The sequence below is a fragment of the Oncorhynchus mykiss genome, chromosome 17 (assembly GCF_057628025.1).
Source record: "Oncorhynchus mykiss isolate SJ-2025 chromosome 17, ASM5762802v1, whole genome shotgun sequence".
Lineage (NCBI taxonomy): Eukaryota > Metazoa > Chordata > Actinopteri > Salmoniformes > Salmonidae > Oncorhynchus > Oncorhynchus mykiss.
This window is the reverse complement of record NC_143038.1, coordinates 62151812-62173076: the sequence shown is the minus strand read 5'-3', so window position 1 is coordinate 62173076 and position 21265 is coordinate 62151812. Positions and strand designations below refer to the sequence as shown.

At 47.6% G+C, this 21265-nt stretch overlaps 1 protein-coding gene across 4 annotated transcripts in view; it reads right to left on the bottom strand.

Annotated features, from left to right (window-relative positions):
• Positions 1-21265, bottom strand: part of LOC110494637 (forkhead box protein J3) — a 165004-nt gene that overhangs the window by 91903 nt on the left and 51836 nt on the right. The window contains exon 1 of one of the 4 annotated variants that reach the window (XM_021569876.3): positions 6797-7381. The exons of the other annotated variants lie outside the window; for them this stretch is intronic. The gene's annotated coding sequence lies outside the window, so the exon portion shown is untranslated. Of the gene's footprint in view, positions 1-6796; positions 7382-21265 lie in introns of those variants that run through there. 4 annotated transcript variants of the gene reach the window in all.

Below are 21265 nucleotides of genomic sequence, written 5' to 3'. Positions count from 1 at the left end.
TGCTCTGCATGGGTAACGCTGCTTTGAGGGTGGCTGTTGTCATTGTGTTCCTGGTTCGAGCCCAGGTAGGAGCGAGGAGAGGGACGGAAGCTATAGTGTTACATTGGCAATACTAAAGTGCCTATAAGAACATCCAATAGTCAAAGGTATATGGCATAGAAATGGTATAGAGAGAAATAGTCCTATAATTCCTATAATAAATACAACCTAAAACTTCGTACCTGGGAATATTGAAGACTCATGTTAAAAGGAACCATCAGCTTTCATATGTTCTCATGTTCTGAGCAAGGAACTTAAACGTTAGCTTTCTTACATGGCACATATTGCACTTTTACATTCTCCTCTAACACTTTGTTTTTTCATTATTTAAACCAAATTGAACAGGTTTCATTATTTATTTGAGGCTAAATTGATTTTATTGATGTATTATATTATGTTAAAATAAGTGTTCATTCAGTATTGTTGTAATGGTCATTACAAATAAATTAATAAAATTAATAACATTTTTAAAAAATCGTCTGATTAATGGATTAATTGGTTTGTATATGTACGGTTCGACATATCGCCGAGTAGGTTGTCATATCCACCATGTATAATAAATCCAATATTATACTGCATATTGGCGAGACTGGAAAGTTTTTAGTACACTAATGCGGATATTGTATACACTGGTCTAGTTTTTTATATAAACAGCCTAACTAGGTCAGACACTTCTCAGGGCCATACCCACTGAGCACACAGTCATTTCAACGTGGATAATTGGGTAATATTTGATTGAGACGATCAATGAGATTACAACCAGTCAAAAGTTGACACACCTACTCATTCCAGAGTTACGTTATTTTTGTTAAACTATTTTCTACTTTGTAGCACAATAGGACATCAAAATTATTAAATAACACATGAAATCATGTAGTAATGAAAAAAAAGTGTTCAACAAATCAAAATAGATGTTATATTTGAGATTTTTCAAAGTAGCCACCCTTTGCCTTGATGACAGTTTCACTCTCTTGGCATTATCTTAACCAGTTTCACGAAGTAGTCACCTGGAATGCATTTCAATTAAAGAGGCTGCGAATTTTTGCAGCTTTTTGTTAAAAATAGCGCAACATTTCAACGTCCTGCTACTCATGCCAGGAATATAGTATATGCATATGATTAGTATGTGTGGATAGAAAACACTCTGAAGTTTATAAAACTGGTTAAATCATGTCTGTGACTATAACAGAACGTGTTTAGCAGGAAAAATTCAAAGGAAAACTGTTCACAAAAAAAACCCAAAAAATATCCCTCCGCCAGTCTCTGTATTGTCTATGGCAAGGGAAAATAGATAGGGCCCACAGCTTCCACACGATGTCGCCAGTACTGTCAATTGATTTTAAATTTATCCTTGGTAAAATGAGGTATAGGCACTTCCTGTCGTCGAGTACACCAGAGGAAGTTATGAAAGAGAGAATGTGGACCATGATTTCAAAACGTGCTGCTATTGAATACAGATCGCCCCGTGATCAATTTGATCGATTATTAACGTTTACTAATACCTAAAGTTGGATTACAAAAGTAGTTTGAAGTGTTTTGTCAAAGTTTATAGTTAACTTTTTTAATTTAAAAAAATTACAGTGCGTTTTGGAACGGTGCTTTTTCATGGATCAGACGGCCTTCATAAATGGACATTTTGGGTAAACATGGAGGGATTAAATCGAAAAAAAGACCCAATTGTGATGTTTATGGGACATATAGGAGTGCCAACAAAGAAGCTCGTCAAAGGTAATGAATGTTTTATATTTTATTTCTGCGTTTTGTGTAGCGCCGGCTACGCTAATTATTTTGTTTACGTCCCCTTTGGGTATTTCGGGGGTTGCATGCTATCAGATAATAGCTTCTCATGCTTTCGCCGAAAAGCATTTTAAAAATCTGACATGTTGGCTAGATTCACAACGAGTGTAGCTTTAATTGAGTACCCTGCATGTGTGTTTTAATGAAAGTTTGAGTTGTATCGAGTACTATTAGTTGTCACTCTGAAATTTCCGCTGATGTTGATCCCTGTACAGGGACAGCAGCCTTAAAAGGTGTGCCTTGTTAAAAGTCAAATGTAGAATTTCTTTCCTTCTTAACTTCTTTGGGATAGGGGGCAGCATTTTCACTTTTGGATGAAATGCATGCCCAGAGTAAACTGCTTCCTACTCATTCCCAGATGCTAATATATGCATATTATTAGTAGTATTGGATAGAAAACACTGAAGTTTCTAAAACTGTTTGAATGATGTCTGAGTATAACAGAACTCATGGCAGGAGAAAACTTGAGAAAAATCCAACCAGGAAGTGGGAAATCTGAGGTTTGTGGTTTTTAAAAGCTTGGTTTCCTCTATCAACCCTACTGCCAAATTAACCGATTCAGAGGACCATCCTACCCATGCTAGATTACGGAGACGTATATTTATAGATCGGCAGGTAAGGGTGCTCGAGCAGTTAGATAGATGTGCTTTACCATTCGGCCATCAAATTTGCCACCAAAGCTCCTTATAGGACACATCACTGCACTCTATACTCCTCTTTAAACTGGTCATCTCTGTATACCCGTTGCAAGACCGACTGGTTGATGGTTATTTATAAAACCCTCAGGACTCACTCCCCCCTATCTGAGATATCTACTGCAGTCCTCATCCTCCACACACACACACACACACACACATTCTGCCAGTCACATTCTGTTAAAGGTCCCCAAAGCGCATACATCCCTGGGTCGATTGTCTTTTTAGTTCGCTGCAGCTAGCGACTGGAACGAGCTGCAACAAACACTCAAACTGGACAGTTTTATCTCAATCTCTTCATTCAAGGACTCAGTCATGGACGCTCTTACTGACAGTTGTGGTTGCTTTGTTTGATGTATTGTTGTCTCTACCCCTTTGTGCTGTTGTCTGTGCCCAATAATGTTTGTACCATGTTTTGTGCTGCTACCATGTTGTGTTGTTGTCATGTGTTGCTGCCTTGTTATGTTGTCTTAGGTGTATCTTTATGTAGTGTTGTGTCATCTCGTCATGATGTGTGTTTTGTCCCATATTTATATTGTATTTATTTTTATTCCCAGGCTCCAGTCATCACAGGAGGCCTTTTGGTAGACCGTCATTGTAAATAACAATTGACTCTTAAGTGACTTGCCTAGTTAAACAAAGGTTAAATACATTTAAATAAAAAGCACAGCAAAGTTGAAATGGGAATACGATGCAAGATATTTTTTTTATATATTTTTTTTATAAAAACAGGTGTGTTTTATCACTGTGTATCATCTAATAGCAGAACCAAATGGCCTGGATTGGTCTGTCACCTGGAGCGGCATGGAAAAGGGCCCAGGAAAAGGGCCCAGGAAAGGACCATGCTTGAGGACTAGTCAGCCCTTCCCCCTGTGAGTGGCCAACATGTATGTTACAGTATCCAAAGGACTGACTATTGTGACAGAATAATGCTATAGTAGACATGTCTATCTGAAACTTGTGCAATGAGGATAACTCTGATGCATCTCTTTGTTTATGCTTTGTCTAGTAAATTCATCTTTGACATGTATTTAACCCCTTATTTTTGGAAGTAAACAGTCTCTGTATATGCACTTCCATACATGTTTTCAACCGGTACCAGGGGACCTTCAGACAAGTCTTGGGAGGCCTGTAGGCATCCAAGAGCAAAACAACCAACAAGCATGTGTTTGTGGGGCCTCTCGGGTGGAAAAACGGACAACACCATGTTCGTAAGAATCTCATCTTTCCATAGAGGGATCGTCGATTGTGAGAAGACCGATTTTCGGGATGTCTTATAGTCTGACAAACTCTGCTCTAGCGTCGTCACTGCCGTCAAGTACAGCAACGTTTGCAGAGACTTATTTTCATGGGGGCTTTATTTTTTATTTTAGGCTCATTTGATTACCGTAGGTATGCGGACATTGACTCAAGGAGGCCAAATACAAACGTTGGATTTTGTCCTATTTTTTCATTTAGATTTTGGGTTGAAATTTAGAAGTGAATCCAAAATATAAATTATTAATTTGTAGACTAATTGGAATTAAAGCCAAACTAAAATTAGTGGCACAGATCGAACTATTGAAGAAAAACGTTGATATTTGGTTGTGTTGGCAACCAAACAATTCAAACCAAAAAAAGATCACTAAATATCTTCACATTTGAAATCATCTTTAAACCCTAAGTCTATTGGATTGCCTATTTTTTGTTGAATTCTGTGTTGAATTGAAACAATAGCTGTTGGGGACTTTGGAAAAGCTATAGTATATAGGCCTAAAAAGCATACTTGAGTGATAAAGTGGGGACATTTAATTTGCCCTGTTAAACCTACCCTTTAGAATGACTGATAGTAACAGTGAATCCATTCAGTTTAAGTGGAGATCATTATTTTCACAATAGCACATTGATAATAGTCCGTGACAAATGTAAGACTCAGCAGGGTTAAACCCCAGGAGATGGAAGGGTAGCTGTAGATCAATCATTCTCCAGTGCTGCCCAGCCTACTTTTTCCTGATAGTGGATATAATGTTGAAGATCTGACATTGCTTTAAAAGGTACAAATTCAACATATTTTACACAAGGTTTGTCTATGTTGACATTTGGTTACCACAACATAATCCTGTGGTTTAAATTTCACCCTCAAAAAAAAGTAGCTGACTTCTTTCAAAGCCAATGTATTTTCCACATCACAATACGTTGACAAATTACATTGAAACTAGAGGTCGACCGATTAAAATAGGAATGGCCGATTAATTAGGGCCAATTTCAAGTTTTCATAACAATCAGAAATGGGTATTTTTGGGCGCAGATTATTATATATTTTTTTAAACACCTTTATTTAACTAGGCAAGTCAGTTAAGAACACATTCTTATTTTCAATGACGGCCTAGGAACAGTAGGTTAACTGCCTTGTTCAGGGGCAGAACGACAGATTGGATCCCCCGAACTGACCAGGTGACAATCTTGCAACCTTACAGTTAACTTGTCCAATGCTATAACCACCTGGCACTCGTTGCACTCCAAAAGGAGAATGTCTGTTACGCGAATGCAGAAGCCAAGGTAAGTTGCTAGCTAGCATTAAACTTATCTTATAAAAAACAATCAATCAATCATAATCACTAGTTAACACATGGTTGATGATATTACTAGTTTATCTAGCGTGTCCTGCGCTGCATATAATCGATGCAACGCTGGGGGATGATTGCATGACTGTACCTAACCATGAACATCAATGCCTTTCTTAAAATCAATAAACAGAAGTATGCATTTTTTAAACCTGCATATTTAGCTAAAAGAAATCCAGGTTAGCAGGCAATATTAACCAGGTGAAATTGTGTCACTTCTCTTGCGTTCTTGGCACGCAGAGTCAGGGTATATGCAACAGTTTGGGCAGCCTGGCTCATTGCGAACTAATGTGCCAGAATTGTACGTAATTATGACATAACATTGAAGGTTGTGCAATGTAACAAGAATATTTAGACTTAGGGATGCCACCCGTTAGATAAAATACCGAACAGTTCCGTATTTCACTGAAATAAACATTTTGTTTTCTTACCCTAATGGGTAAGAGCTCAAGTCAGTGGCAGCTGATGAGGTCGTTAACCGCTAATCGATTTGCAAAGAGTGTTAAATCCTCAAAATATTAACAAAGGACAGTCGCTAAAGTTGATACATCCCACATTAATCAGGGACTTCATCTCTTACAGACAGTACAAAGCTCATCTGTGTGTTGATCATGGATACAGAGAGCCACTTAATAGGATTATGACCCAACATCCAGACATCACATGACATGCACCCGTTATGGATTACCAAAGTAGCAAAGTCCACAGCATGACAGAAAAGTGTTAGTTAATCTTGTTCAATGCCCCTGCATTTTTTACTATAGGTTAGGCTGCATGTTACATCACTGTATTGCACGTGTCAAATTCATTCCACGGAGGGTGGAATGCGGGTTTTCGCTTCTCCCTTGTACTTGATTGATGAATTAAAGTCACTAATTAGTAAGGAACCCGATACCTGGTTGTCTAGGGCTTAACTGAAAGGAAGAAAAAACCTGCAGACACTAGGCCCACCATGGAATGAGTTTGACACCCTGCTGTAGTGGCATGGAAAACCTGAATGTATTACAGACAGATGACAGGATTGTTAAGATCAGACAATGAGCAGGAGTGTTTGATGCTAAACAACCAGCCCATTCAAAACTTCAAAAGCCTCATTACATGAATGCTCTGCGTTGAGGCTACTGTCGATTCTGGTTCAAAATATAATTACCAAAAACCCTTTGCAGCTTCACCCCGGAGGGTTTCAGCACCAGAGAGAGGGGGGACCCACGTCAGACTTGAGGGGCAAATGAATGTTGGATTTGAGACTTCCATCACCTCTATGAATACTGACGTCGCCTAACCCTCAATATCCTTCCCAGATTTCACGCCCGTCGGCTGCTCACCTTCATTTTCTCGCAACCTTAAAATTCCTGCACACATGATCCTCATCGCCACACACACACCTCATCAGCGGATTTGCATGTCTGCTTCAGAGCAGTATGAGATGAAATAGAACCCCAGTGGTTGCCTGTGCCTCTGCTGAGATTCACTCATCTGACAGAGAGAGCTTCACTTAAAACCCCAGACAGACAGAAAACAAAAACGTAGGCACGATTCCCTTAAAGGGCTGTACACAACCAAGACCATACAAGCTACACCATCAAAATGGGATTACTAATATTTCTAAAGGGCTACACAACAACAATATGCAAGAAATACATAGAAACAATGTAAACCTACATCCTGCGTGAGGCAGCGCTTTCACTTTACCAATCAGAACTGTTCAGCTGAAGAGAGAGAAACCACAATACATGAGGGCTCCAATCAGATCACATGCCAAAGACAATGATCATTTCTAATTTGTGTCTCAACGTTTCGGTCTGTCACTAGGAGACAGTTGTATTATAGCCGTAGCATGTGCCGGTCAAGGGCAAACAGAGCTGTAAAGGTTCATAAAAGTCGATTGCGCCCCTGGGTCTAAGCCATGCAACCATCACACACACACACACTGAGCCATGCAACCCACACACACACTGAGCCATGCAACCCACACACACACACACACACTGAGCCATGCAACCATCACACACACACACTGACCCATGCAACCATCTCACACACACACACACACACTGAGCCATGCAACCATCACACCCAAACACACACTGAGCCATGCAACCATCACACCCACACTGAACCATGCAACCATCACACCCACACACACACTGAGCCATGCAACCATCACACCCACACTTAGCCATGCAACCCACACACACACACACTGAGCCATGCAACCATCACACACACACACTGAGCCATGCAACCATCACACACACACACTGAGCCATGCAACCATCACACACACACACTGAGCCATGCAACCATCACACACACACACACACACACACACACACACACACACACACACACTGAGCCATGCAACCCACACACACACTGAGCCATGCAACCCACACACACACACACACTGAGCCATGCAACCATCACACACACACACTGACCCATGCAACCATCACACACACACACACACACACACACACTGAGCCATGCAACCATCACACCCAAACACACATTGAGCCATGCAACCATCACACCCACACACACACTGAGCCATGCAACCATCACACCCACACACACACTGAGCCATGCAACCATCACACCCACACTTAGCCATGCAACCCACACACACACACACTGAGCCATGCAACCATCACACACACACACTGAGCCATGCAACCATCACACACACACACACACACACACTGAGCCATGCAAGCCACACACACTCTGAGCCATGCAACCCACACACACACACTGAGCCATGCAACCCACACACACACTGAGCCATGCAACCCACACACACACGGAGCCATGCAACCCACACACACACTGAGCCATGCAACCCACACACACACTGAGCCATGCAACCCACACACACTGAGCCATGCAACCATCACACACACACACACACTGAGCCATGCAACCATCACACACACACACACACTGAGCCATGCAACCATCACACACACACACACTGAGCCATGCAACCATCACACACACACACACTGAGCCATGCAACCATCACACACACACACACTGAGCCATGCAACCATCACACACACACACACACACTGAGCCATGCAACCATCACACACACACACTGAGCCATGCAACCATCACACACACACACACACACTGAGCCATGCAACCATCACACACACACACACTGAGCCATGCAACTATCACACACACACACACTCTGAGCCATGCAACCCACACACACACTGAGCCATGCAACCCACACACACACACTGAGCCATGCAACCCACACACACACACTGAGCCATGCAACCATCACACACACACTGAGCCATGCAACCATCACACACACACTGAGCCATGCAACCCACACACACACACACACACTGAGCCATGCAACCCACACACACACACACACACTGAGCCATGCAACCCACACACACACACACTGAGCCATGCAACCCACACACACACTGAGCCATGCAACCCACACACTGAGCCATGCAACCCACACACACACACTGAGCCATGCAACCCACACACACACACTGAGCCATGCAACCCACACACACACACACACACACTGAGCCATGCAACCCACTAACACACACTGAGCCATGCAAACAAAACACACACACTGAGCCATGCAACCCACACACACACACCGAGCCATGCAACCCACACACACCGAGCCATGCAACCCACACACACACACCGAGCCATGCAACCCAAACACAAACTGAACCATGCAACCATCACACACACACTGAGCCATGCAACCATCACACACACACTGAGCCATGCAACCATCACACACACACTGAGCCATGCAACCATCACACACACTGAGCCATGCACCCATCACACACACACACACACTGAGCCATGCAACCATCACACACACACACACACACTGAGCCATGCAACCCACACACACACACACACACTGAGCCATGCAACCCACACACACTGAGCCATGCAACCCACACACACTGAGCCATGCAACCCACACACACTAAGCCATGCAAAACACACACACACATACCGAGCCATGCAAAACACACACACATACCGAGCCGTGCAAAACACACACACAACGAGCCGTGCAACCCACACATACAGAGCCATCTAACCCACACACACTGAGCCATGCAACACACACACACACTGAGCCATGCAACACACACACACACACACACCGAGCCATGCAACCCACACACACCGAGCCATGCAACCCACACTGAGCCATGCAACCCACACACACACACACACCGAGCCATGAAACCCCCACACACACACCGAGCCATGAAACCCACACACACAGCGCCATGCAACCCACACACACAGCGCCATGCAACCCACACACACCGAGCCATGCAACCATCAAACACACACACTGAAACATGCAACCATCACACACACACACACACAGAGCCATGCAACCCACACACACTGAGCCATGCAACCCATCCCCACACACACACTCACACACACACACCGAGCCATGCAACACACACACACACACCGAGCCATGCAACCCACAAACACACACTGGAACAAGCAACCCACACACACTGAGCCATGCAACCCACACACACTGAGCCATGCAACACACACACACTGAGCCATGCAACCCACACACACTGAGCCATGCAACCCACACACACTGAGCCATGCAACCCACACACACTGAGCCATGCAACACACACACACTGAGCCATGCAACACACACACACTAAGCCATGCAACACACACACACAACGAGCCATGCAACCCACACACACACTGAGCCATGCAACCCACACACACACACTGAGCTATGCAACCCACACACACACTGAGCCATGCAACCCACACACACACTGAGCCATGCAACCCACACACACTGAGCCATGCAACCCACACACACTGAGCCATGCAACCCACACACACTGAGCCATGCAACCCACACACACTGAGCCATGCAACCCACACACACTGAGCCATGCAGCCCACACACACTGAGCCATGCAACACACACACACTGAGCCATGCAACACACACACACTAAGCCATGCAACACACACACACACAACGAGCCATGCAACCCACACACACACTGAGCCATGCAACCCACACACACACACTGAGCTATGCAACCCACACACACACTGAGCCATGCAACCCACACACACACTGAGCCATGCAACCCACACACACACCGAGCCATGCAACCCACACACACACCGAGCCATGCAACCATCACACACACACTAAGCCATGCAACCATCACACACACACTAAGCCATGCAACCATCACACACACACTGAGCCATGCAACCATCACACACACACACTGAGCCATGCAACCCACACACACTGAGCCATGCAACCCACACACACTGAGCCATGCAAAACACACACACCGAGCCATGCAAAACACACACACCGAGCCATGCAAAACACACACACCGAGCCATGCAAAACACATACACACATACCGAGCCATGCAAAACACACACACAACGAGCCATGCAACCCACACACACAGAGCAATCTAACCCACACACACTGAGCCATGCAACACACACACACACTGAGCCATGCAACACACACACACTGAGCCATGCAACCATCACACCCACACACACACTGAGCCATGCAACCATCACACCCACACACACACTGAGCCATGCAACCATCACACCCACACACACACTAAGCCATGCAACCATCACACCCACACACACACTGAGCCATGCAACCCACACACACACTGAGCCATGCAACCATCACACACACACACTGAGCCATGCAACCATCACACACACACTGAGCCATGCAAGCCACACACACTGAGCCATGCAAGACACACACACACACACACTCTGAGCCATGCAACCCACACACACACACACTGAGCCATGCAACCCACACACACACACTGAGCCATGCAACCCACACACACACACTGAGCCATGCAACCCACACACACACACACTGAGCCATGCAACCCACACACACAGCGCCATGCAACCCACACACACCGAGCCATGCAACCATCAAACACACACACTGAAACATGCAACCATCACACACACACACACACACAGAGCCATGCAACCCACACACACTGAGCCATGCAACCCATCCCCACACACACACACCGAGCCATGCAACACACACACACACACCGAGCCATGCAACCCACAAACACACACTGGAACAAGCAACCCACACACACTGAGCCATGCAACCCACACACACTGAGCCATGCAACACACACACACTGAGCCATGCAACACACACACACTGAGCCATGCAACCCACACACACTGAGCCATGCAACCCACACACACTGAGCCATGCAACCCACACACACTGAGCCATGCAACCCACACACACTGAGCCATGCAACCCACACACACTGAGCCATGCAACCCACACACACTGAGCCATGCAACCCACACACACTGAGCCATGCAGCCCACACACACTGAGCCATGCAACACACACACACTGAGCCATGCAACACACACACACTAAGCCATGCAACACACACACACAACGAGCCATGCAACCCACACACACACTGAGCCACGCACACACACTGAGCTATGCAACCCACACACACACTGAGCCATGCAACCCACACACACACTGAGCCATGCAACCCACACACACACCGAGCCATGCAACCCACACACACACCGAGCCATGCAACCATCACACACACATTAAGCCATGCAACCATCACACACACACTAAGCCATGCAACCATCACACACACACTGAGCCATGCAACCATCACACACACACACTGAGCCATGCAACCCACACACACTGAGCCATGCAACCCACACACACTAAGCCATGCAAAACACACACACCGAGCCATGCAAAACACACACACCGAGCCATGCAAAACACACACACCGAGCCATGCAAAACACACACACACATACCGAGCCATGCAAAACACATACACACATACCGAGCCATGCAAAACACACACACAACGAGCCATGCAACCCACACACACAGAGCAATCTAACCCACACACACTGAGCCATGCAACACACACACACACTGAGCCATGCAACACACACACACTGAGCCATGCAACCATCACACCCACACACACACTGAGCCATGCAACCATCACACCCACACACACACTGAGCCATGCAACCATCACACCCACACACACACTAAGCCATGCAACCATCACACCCACACACACACTGAGCCATGCAACCCACACACACACTGAGCCATGCAACCATCACACACACACACTGAGCCATGCAACCATCACACACACACTGAGCCATGCAAGCCACACACACCCACACTGAGCCATGCAAGACACACACACACACACACTCTGAGCCATGCAACCCACACACACACACACTGAGCCATGCAACCCACACACACACACTGAGCCATGCAACCCACACACACACACTGAGCCATGCAACCCACACACACACACACTGAGCCATGCAACCCACACACACACACACTGAGCCATGCAACCATCACACACACACACACTGAGCCATGCAACCATCACACACACACACACTGAGCCATGCAACCATCACACACACACACACACACTGAGCCATGCAACCATCACACACACACACACACTGAGCCATGCAACCATCACACACACACACACACTGAGCCATGCAACCCACACACACACTGAGCCTGCAACCCACACACACACACTGAGCCATGCAACCATCACACACAAACTGAGCCATGCAACCCACACACACACACACACACTGAGCCATGCAACCCACACACACACACTGAGCCATGCAACCCACACACACACACTGAGCCATGCAACCCACACACACACTGAGCCATGCAACCCACACACACACACTGAGCCATGCAACCCACACACACACACTGAGCCATGCAACCCACACACACACACACACACACACACACACTGAGCCATGCAACCCACTAACACACACTGAGCCATGCAAACCACACACACACACACACTGAGCCATGCAACCCACACACACCGAGCCATGCAACCCACACACACACACACACCGAGCCATGCAACCCAAACACAAACTGAGCCATGCAACCATCACACACACACTGAGCCATGCAACCTTCACACACACACACCGAGCCATGCAACCATCACACACACACTAAGCCATGCAACCATCACACACACACACACACACTGAGCCATGCAACCCCCCCACACACACACACACACACACACTGAACCATGCAACCCACACACACACACTGAGCCATGCAACCCACACACACTGAGCCATGCACCCATCACACACACACTGAGCCATGCAACCCACACACACACACTGAGCCATGCAACCCACACACACTGAGCCATGCAACCCAAACACACTAAGCCATGCAAAACACACACACCGAGCCATGCAAAACACACACACACACATACCGAGCCATGCAAAACACACACACACACACACACACACACATACCGAGCCATGCAAAACACACACACAACGAGCCATGCAACCCACACACACAGAGCCATCTAACCCACACACACAGAGCCATGCAACACACACACACACACACTGAGCCATGCAACACACAAACACACTGAGCCATGCAACACACACACACACACACACACCGAGCCATGCAACACACACACAAACACCGAGCCATGCAACCCACACTGAGCCATGCAACCCACACACACACTGAGCCATGAAACCCACACACACCGAGCCATGCAACCCACACACACAAACACCGAGCCATGTAACCCACACTGAGCCATGCAACCTACACACACACACACACATTGAGCCATGAAACCCACACACACAGCGCCATGCAACCCACACACACCGAGCCATGCAACCATCACACACACACACACACACACAGAGCCATGCAACCCAAACACACCGAGCCATGCAACACACACACACTGAGCCATGCAACACACACACACACACCGAGCCATGCAACCCACACACACCGAGCCATGCAACCCACACACACCGAGCCATGCAACCCACACACACTGAGCCATGCAACCCACACACACTGAGCCATGCAACCCACACACACCGAGCCATGCAACCCACACACACTGAGCCATGCAACCCACACACACTGAGCCATGCAACCCACACACACTGAGCCATGCAACCCACACACACTGAGCCATGCAACACACACACACTGAGCCATGCAACACACTGAGCCATGCAACACACTGAGCCATGCAACACACTGAGCCATGCAACACACTGAGCCATGCAACACACTGAGCCATGCAACACACTGAGCCATGCAACACATACACACACACACACACACACACACACACACTAAGCCATGCAACACACACACAACGAGCCATGCAACCCACACACACACACTGAGCCATGCAACCCACACACACACACTGAGCTATGCAACCCACACACACACTGAGCCATGCAACCCACACACACACTGAGCCATGCAACCCACACACACACTGAGCCATGCAACCCACACACACACACACAAACACACTGAGCCATGCAACCCACACACACACACTGAGCCATGCAACCCACACACACACACACACACACTGAGCCATGCAACCCACTAACACATACTGAGCCATGCAACCCACACACACACACACTGAGCCATGCAACCCACACACACCGAGCCATGCAACCCACACACACACACCGAGCCATGCAACCCAAACACAAACTGAGCCATGCAACCATCACACACACACTGAGCCATGCAACCATCACACACACACACTGAGCCATGCAACCATCACACACACACACTGAGCCATGCAACCCACACAAACTGAGCCATGCAACCCACACACACTAAGCCATGCAAAACACACACACCTACCGAGCCATGCAAAACACACACACACATACCGAGCCATGCAAAACACACACACAACGAGCCATGCAACCCACACACACAGAGCCATCTAACCCACACACACTGAGCCATGCAACACACACACACACCGAGCCATGCAACACACACATACACCGAGCCATGCAAACCACACACACTGAGCCATGCAACCCCCCCTGCAAACACACACACCGGGCCATGCAAAACACACACACACACACACACACACACACCGAGCCATGCAACTCACACATACACACAACGAGCCATGCAACCCACACACACACACACCGAGCCATGCAACGAACACACACAACGAGCCATGCAACCCACACTGAGCCATGCAACCCACACTGAGCCATGCAACCATCACACACACACAGAGCCATGAAACCCACACACACCGAGCCATGCAACCCACACACACACACACACACCGAGCCATGCAACCATCAAACACAAACACACAGAGCCATGCAACCCACACACACTGAGCCATGCAACCCACACACACACACACCGAGCCATGCAACCCACACACACACACACACAGAGCCATGCAACCCACACACACACACACTGAGCCATGCAACCCACAAACACACACACACTGAGCCATGAAACCCACACACACACAGCGCCATGAAACCCACACACACACAGCGCCATGCAACCCACACACACAGAGCCATGCAACCATCAAACACACACACACAGAGCCATGCAACCCACACACACTGAGCCATGCAACCCACACACACACACACACACCGAGCCATGCAACCCACACACACACACCGAGCCATGCAACCCACACACACTGAGCCATGCAACACACACACACTGAGCCATGCAACACACACACACCACACTAAGCCATGCAACACACACACACCGAGCCATGCAACCCACACACACCGAGCCATGCAACCCACACACACACCGAGCCATGCAACCCACACACACTGAGCCATGCAACCCACACACACTGAGCCATGCAACCCACACACACACACACACACACTGAGCCATGCAACCCACTAACACATACTGAGCCATGCAACCCACACACACACACACTGAGCCATGCAACCCACACACACCGAGCCATGCAACCCACACACACACACCGAGCCATGCAACCCAAACACAAACTGAGCCATGCAACCATCACACACACACTGAGCCATGCAACCATCACACACACACACTGAGCCATGCAACCATCACACACACACACTGAGCCATGCAACCCACACAAACTGAGCCATGCAACCCACACACACTAAGCCATGCAAAACACACACACCTACCGAGCCATGCAAAACACACACACACATACCGAGCCATGCAAAACACACACACAACGAGCCATGCAACCCACACACACAGAGCCATCTAACCCACACACACTGAGCCATGCAACACACACACACACCGAGCCATGCAACACACACATACACCGAGCCATGCAAACCACACACACTGAGCCATGCAACCCCCCCTGCAAACACACACACCGGGCCATGCAAAACACACACACACACACACACACACACACCGAGCCATGCAACTCACACATACACACAACGAGCCATGCAACCCACACACACACACACCGAGCCATGCAACGAACACACACAACGAGCCATGCAACCCACACTGAGCCATGCAACCCACACTGAGCCATGCAACCATCACACACACACAGAGCCATGAAACCCACACACACCGAGCCATGCAACCCACACACACACACACACACCGAGCCATGCAACCATCAAACACAAACACACAGAGCCATGCAACCCACACACACTGAGCCATGCAACCCACACACACACACACCGAGCCATGCAACCCACACACACACACACACAGAGCCATGCAACCCACACACACACACACTGAGCCATGCAACCCACAAACACACACACACTGAGCCATGAAACCCACACACACACAGCGCCATGAAACCCACACACACACAGCGCCATGCAACCCACACACACAGAGCCATGCAACCATCAAACACACACACACAGAGCCATGCAACCCACACACACTGAGCCATGCAACCCACACACACACACACACACCGAGCCATGCAACCCACACACACACACCGAGCCATGCAACCCACACACACTGAGCCATGCAACACACACACACTGAGCCATGCAACACACACACACCACACTAAGCCATGCAACACACACACACCGAGCCATGCAACCCACACACACCGAGCCATGCAACCCACACACACACCGAGCCATGCAACCCACACAAACCGAGCCATGCAACCCACACAAACCGAGCCATGCAACCCACACACACTGAGCCATGCAACCCACACACACTGAGCCATGCAACCCACACACACTGAGCCATGCAACCCACACACACTGAGCCATGCAACCCACACACACTGAGCCATGCAACCCACACACACTGAGCCATGCAACCCACACACACTGAGCCATGCAACCCACACACACAGAGCCATGCAACCCACACACACAGAGCCATGCAACCCACACACACAGAGCCATGCAACCCACACACACAGAGCCATGGAACCCACACACACAGAGCCATGGAACCCACACACACAGAGGCATGCAACCCACACACACAGAGCCATGCAACCCACACACACACTCTGAGCCATGCAACCCACACACACACTGAGCCATGCAACCCACACACACACTGAGCCATGCAACCCACACACACACTGAGCCATGCAACCCACACACACACACACTGAGCCATGCAACCCCAAACACACACACACACACACACAGAGCCATGCAACCCAACACACACACACTGAGCCATGCAACCCCACACACACTGAGCCATGCAACCGCACAAACATACACACTGAGCCATGCAACCCCACAAACATACACACTGAGCCATGCAACCCCACAAACATACACACTGAGCCATGCAACCCCACAAACATACACACTGAGCCATGCAACCCCACAAACATACACACTGAGCCATGCAACCCCACAAACATACACACTGAGCCATGCAACCCTCACACACACACGCAACCCCCACACACTGAGCCATGCAACCCCCACTGGGCCATGCAACCCCCACTGGGCCATGCAACCCCCACTGGGCCATGCAACCCACAGACCACTTCTCAGTTCCTATGCTTCCTGGCTGATGTTTTGGTCACGACTTGCAGACTTGTTTTTGATTTGCTGTGCGTTTTGTTGCCAACCTGTTTTGCTACCTGACAAATTTACGGTTTTTACTTTTTAATTACCGTTTATATTTTTGTTTTTACCTACTCAACTTTTTCACTCCGGACGCTTTATCTGGACACGGTTCGTCAGGACCTCCAACAGCCAAAGCTAAGTAGTAACAATAACATGATGCCTTCTAATTGCAGTCGCTGTACTCGCCTTACGGCGAGGATAGCTGTGCTACAAGCCCAGCTTCAGACGCAATCGCTAGACAAGGGTCATTTCAGTGTAGGAAAGGATGAAACCGCGTCTGTGCCACCAGTAAGTACAGATAGTAGTATAAATCCCCTGGCACAGTCCCCGCAGCCGGACAACTTTCTCACGGTTTCTGGAAGGAAATGCTGTAGGAACGCTCAACCGGTGTCGCTCATTCAGCCGACAGAAACTTTAAACCGGTTTTCCCCATTAAGCAGCGGGTCGGAGTCAGAGGCCGAGTCTTCTCTGGTCTCTACTCCTCCCGTTACGGGGTCTGAGACGCCGAAGCTTCCCACCATTAGCTCTGACAAATTGAAAACTCTAGTCATTGGCGACTCCATTACCCGCAGTATTAAACTTAAAACAAATCATCCAGCGATCATACACTGTTTACCGGGGGGCAGGGCTACCGACGTTAAGGCTAATCTGAAGATGGTGCTGGCTAAAGCTAAAACTGGCGAGTGTAGAGAGTATAGAGATATTGCTATCCACGTCGGCACCAACGATGTTAGGATGAAACAGTCAGTGATCACCAAGCGCAACATAGCATCTGCGTGTAAATCAGCTAGAAAGATGTGTCGGCATCGAGTAATTGTCTCTGGCCCCCTCCCAGTTAGGGGGAGTGATGAGCTTGACAGCAGAGTCTCACAACTCAATTGCTGGTTGAAAACTGTTTTCTGCCCCCTCCCAAAAGATAGAATTTGTAGATAATTGGCCCTCTTTCTGGGACTCTCCCACAAACAGGATCAAGCCTGACCTGCTGAGGAGTGACGGACTCCATCCTAGCTGGAGGGGTGCTCTCATTTTATCTACTAACATAGACAGGGCTCTAACTCCTCTAGCTCCACAATGAAATAGGGTGCAGGCCAGGCAGCAGGCTGTTAGCCAGCCTGCCAGCATAGTGGAGTCTGCCATTGAGACATTGCCATTGAGACCGTGTCTGTGCCTCGACCTGGGTTGGGCAAAACTAAACATGGCGGTGTTCGCCTTAGCAATCTCACTAGGATAAAGACCACCTCCATTCCTGTCATTATTAAAAGAGATCATGATACCTCACATCTCAAAATAGGGCTACTTAATGTTAGATCCCTTACTTCAAAGGCAATTATAGTCAATGAACTAATCACTGATCATAATCTTGATGTGATTGGCCTGACTGAAACATGGCTTAAGCCTGATGAATCTACTGTGTTAAATGAGGCCTCACCTCCTGGCTACACTAGTGACCATATCCCCCGTGCATCTCGCAAAGGCGGAGGTGTTGCTAACATTTACGATAGCAAATTTCAATTTACAAAAAAAAAAAATGACGTTTTCGTCTTTTGAGCTTCTAGTCATGAAATCTATGCGGCCTACTCAATCACTTTTTATAGCTACTGTTTACAGGCCTCCTGGGCCATATACAGCGTTCCTCAATGAGTTCCCTGAATTACTATCGGACCTTGTAGTCATAGCGGATAATATTCTAATCTTTGGTGACTTTAATATTCACATGGAAAAGTCCACAGACCCACTCCAAAAGGCCTTCAGAGCCATCATCGACTCAGTGGGTTTTGTCCCATGGAATAAATGTTGTGGATCTTAATGTTTTTCCTCATAATCCTGGACTATCGGACCACCATTTTATTACGTTTGCAATTGCAACAAATAATCTGCTCAGACCCCAACCAAGGATCATCAAAAGTCGTGCTATAAATTCACAGACAACACAAAGATTCCTTGATGTCCTTCCAGATTCCCTCTGTCTACCCAAGGACGCCAGAGGACAAAAATCAGTTAACCACCTAACTGAGGAACTCAATTTAACCTTGCGCAATACCCTAGATGCAGTTGCACCCCTAAAAACTAAAAACATTTCTCATAAGAAACTAGCTCCCTGGTACACAGAAAATACCCGAGCTCTGAAGCAAGCTTCCAGAAAATTGGAACGGAAATGGTGCCACACCAAACTGGAAGTATTCCGACTAGCTTGGAAAGACTACTGTGCACTACCGAAGAGCCCTTACTGCTGCTCGATCATCCTATTTTTCTAACTTAATTGAGGAAATTAAGAACAATCCGAAATTCCTTTTTGATACTGTCGCAAAGCTAACTAAAAAGCAGCATTCCCCAAGAGAGGATGACTTTCACTTTAGCAGTGATAAATTCATGAACTTCTTTGAGGAAAAGATTATGATTATTAGAAAGCAAATTACGGACTCCTCCTTAAATCTGCGTATTCCTTCAAAGCTCAGTTGTCCTGAGTCTGCACAACTCTGCCAGGACCTAGGATCAAGAGAGACGCTCAAGTGTTTTAGTACTATATCTCTTGACACAATGATGAAAATAATCATGGCCTCTAAACCTTCAAGCTGCATACTGGACCCTATTCCAACTAAACTACTGAAAGAGCTGCTTCCTGTGCTTGGCCCTCCTATGTTGAACATAATAAACGGCTCTCTATCCACCGGATGTGTACCAAACTCACTAAAAGTGGCAGTAATAAAGCCTCTCTTGAAAAAGCCAAACCTTGACCCAGAAAATATAAAAAACTATTGGCCTATATCGAATCTTCCATTCCTCTCAAAAATTTTAGAAAAGGCTGTTGCGCAACAACTCACTGCCTTCCTGAAGACAAACAATGTATACGAAATGCTTCAGTCTGGTTTTAGACCCCATCATAGCACTGAGACTGCACTTGTGAAGGTGGTAAATTACCTTTTAATGGCATCGGACCGAGGCTCTGCATCTGTCCTCGTGCTCCTAGACCTTAGTGCTGCTT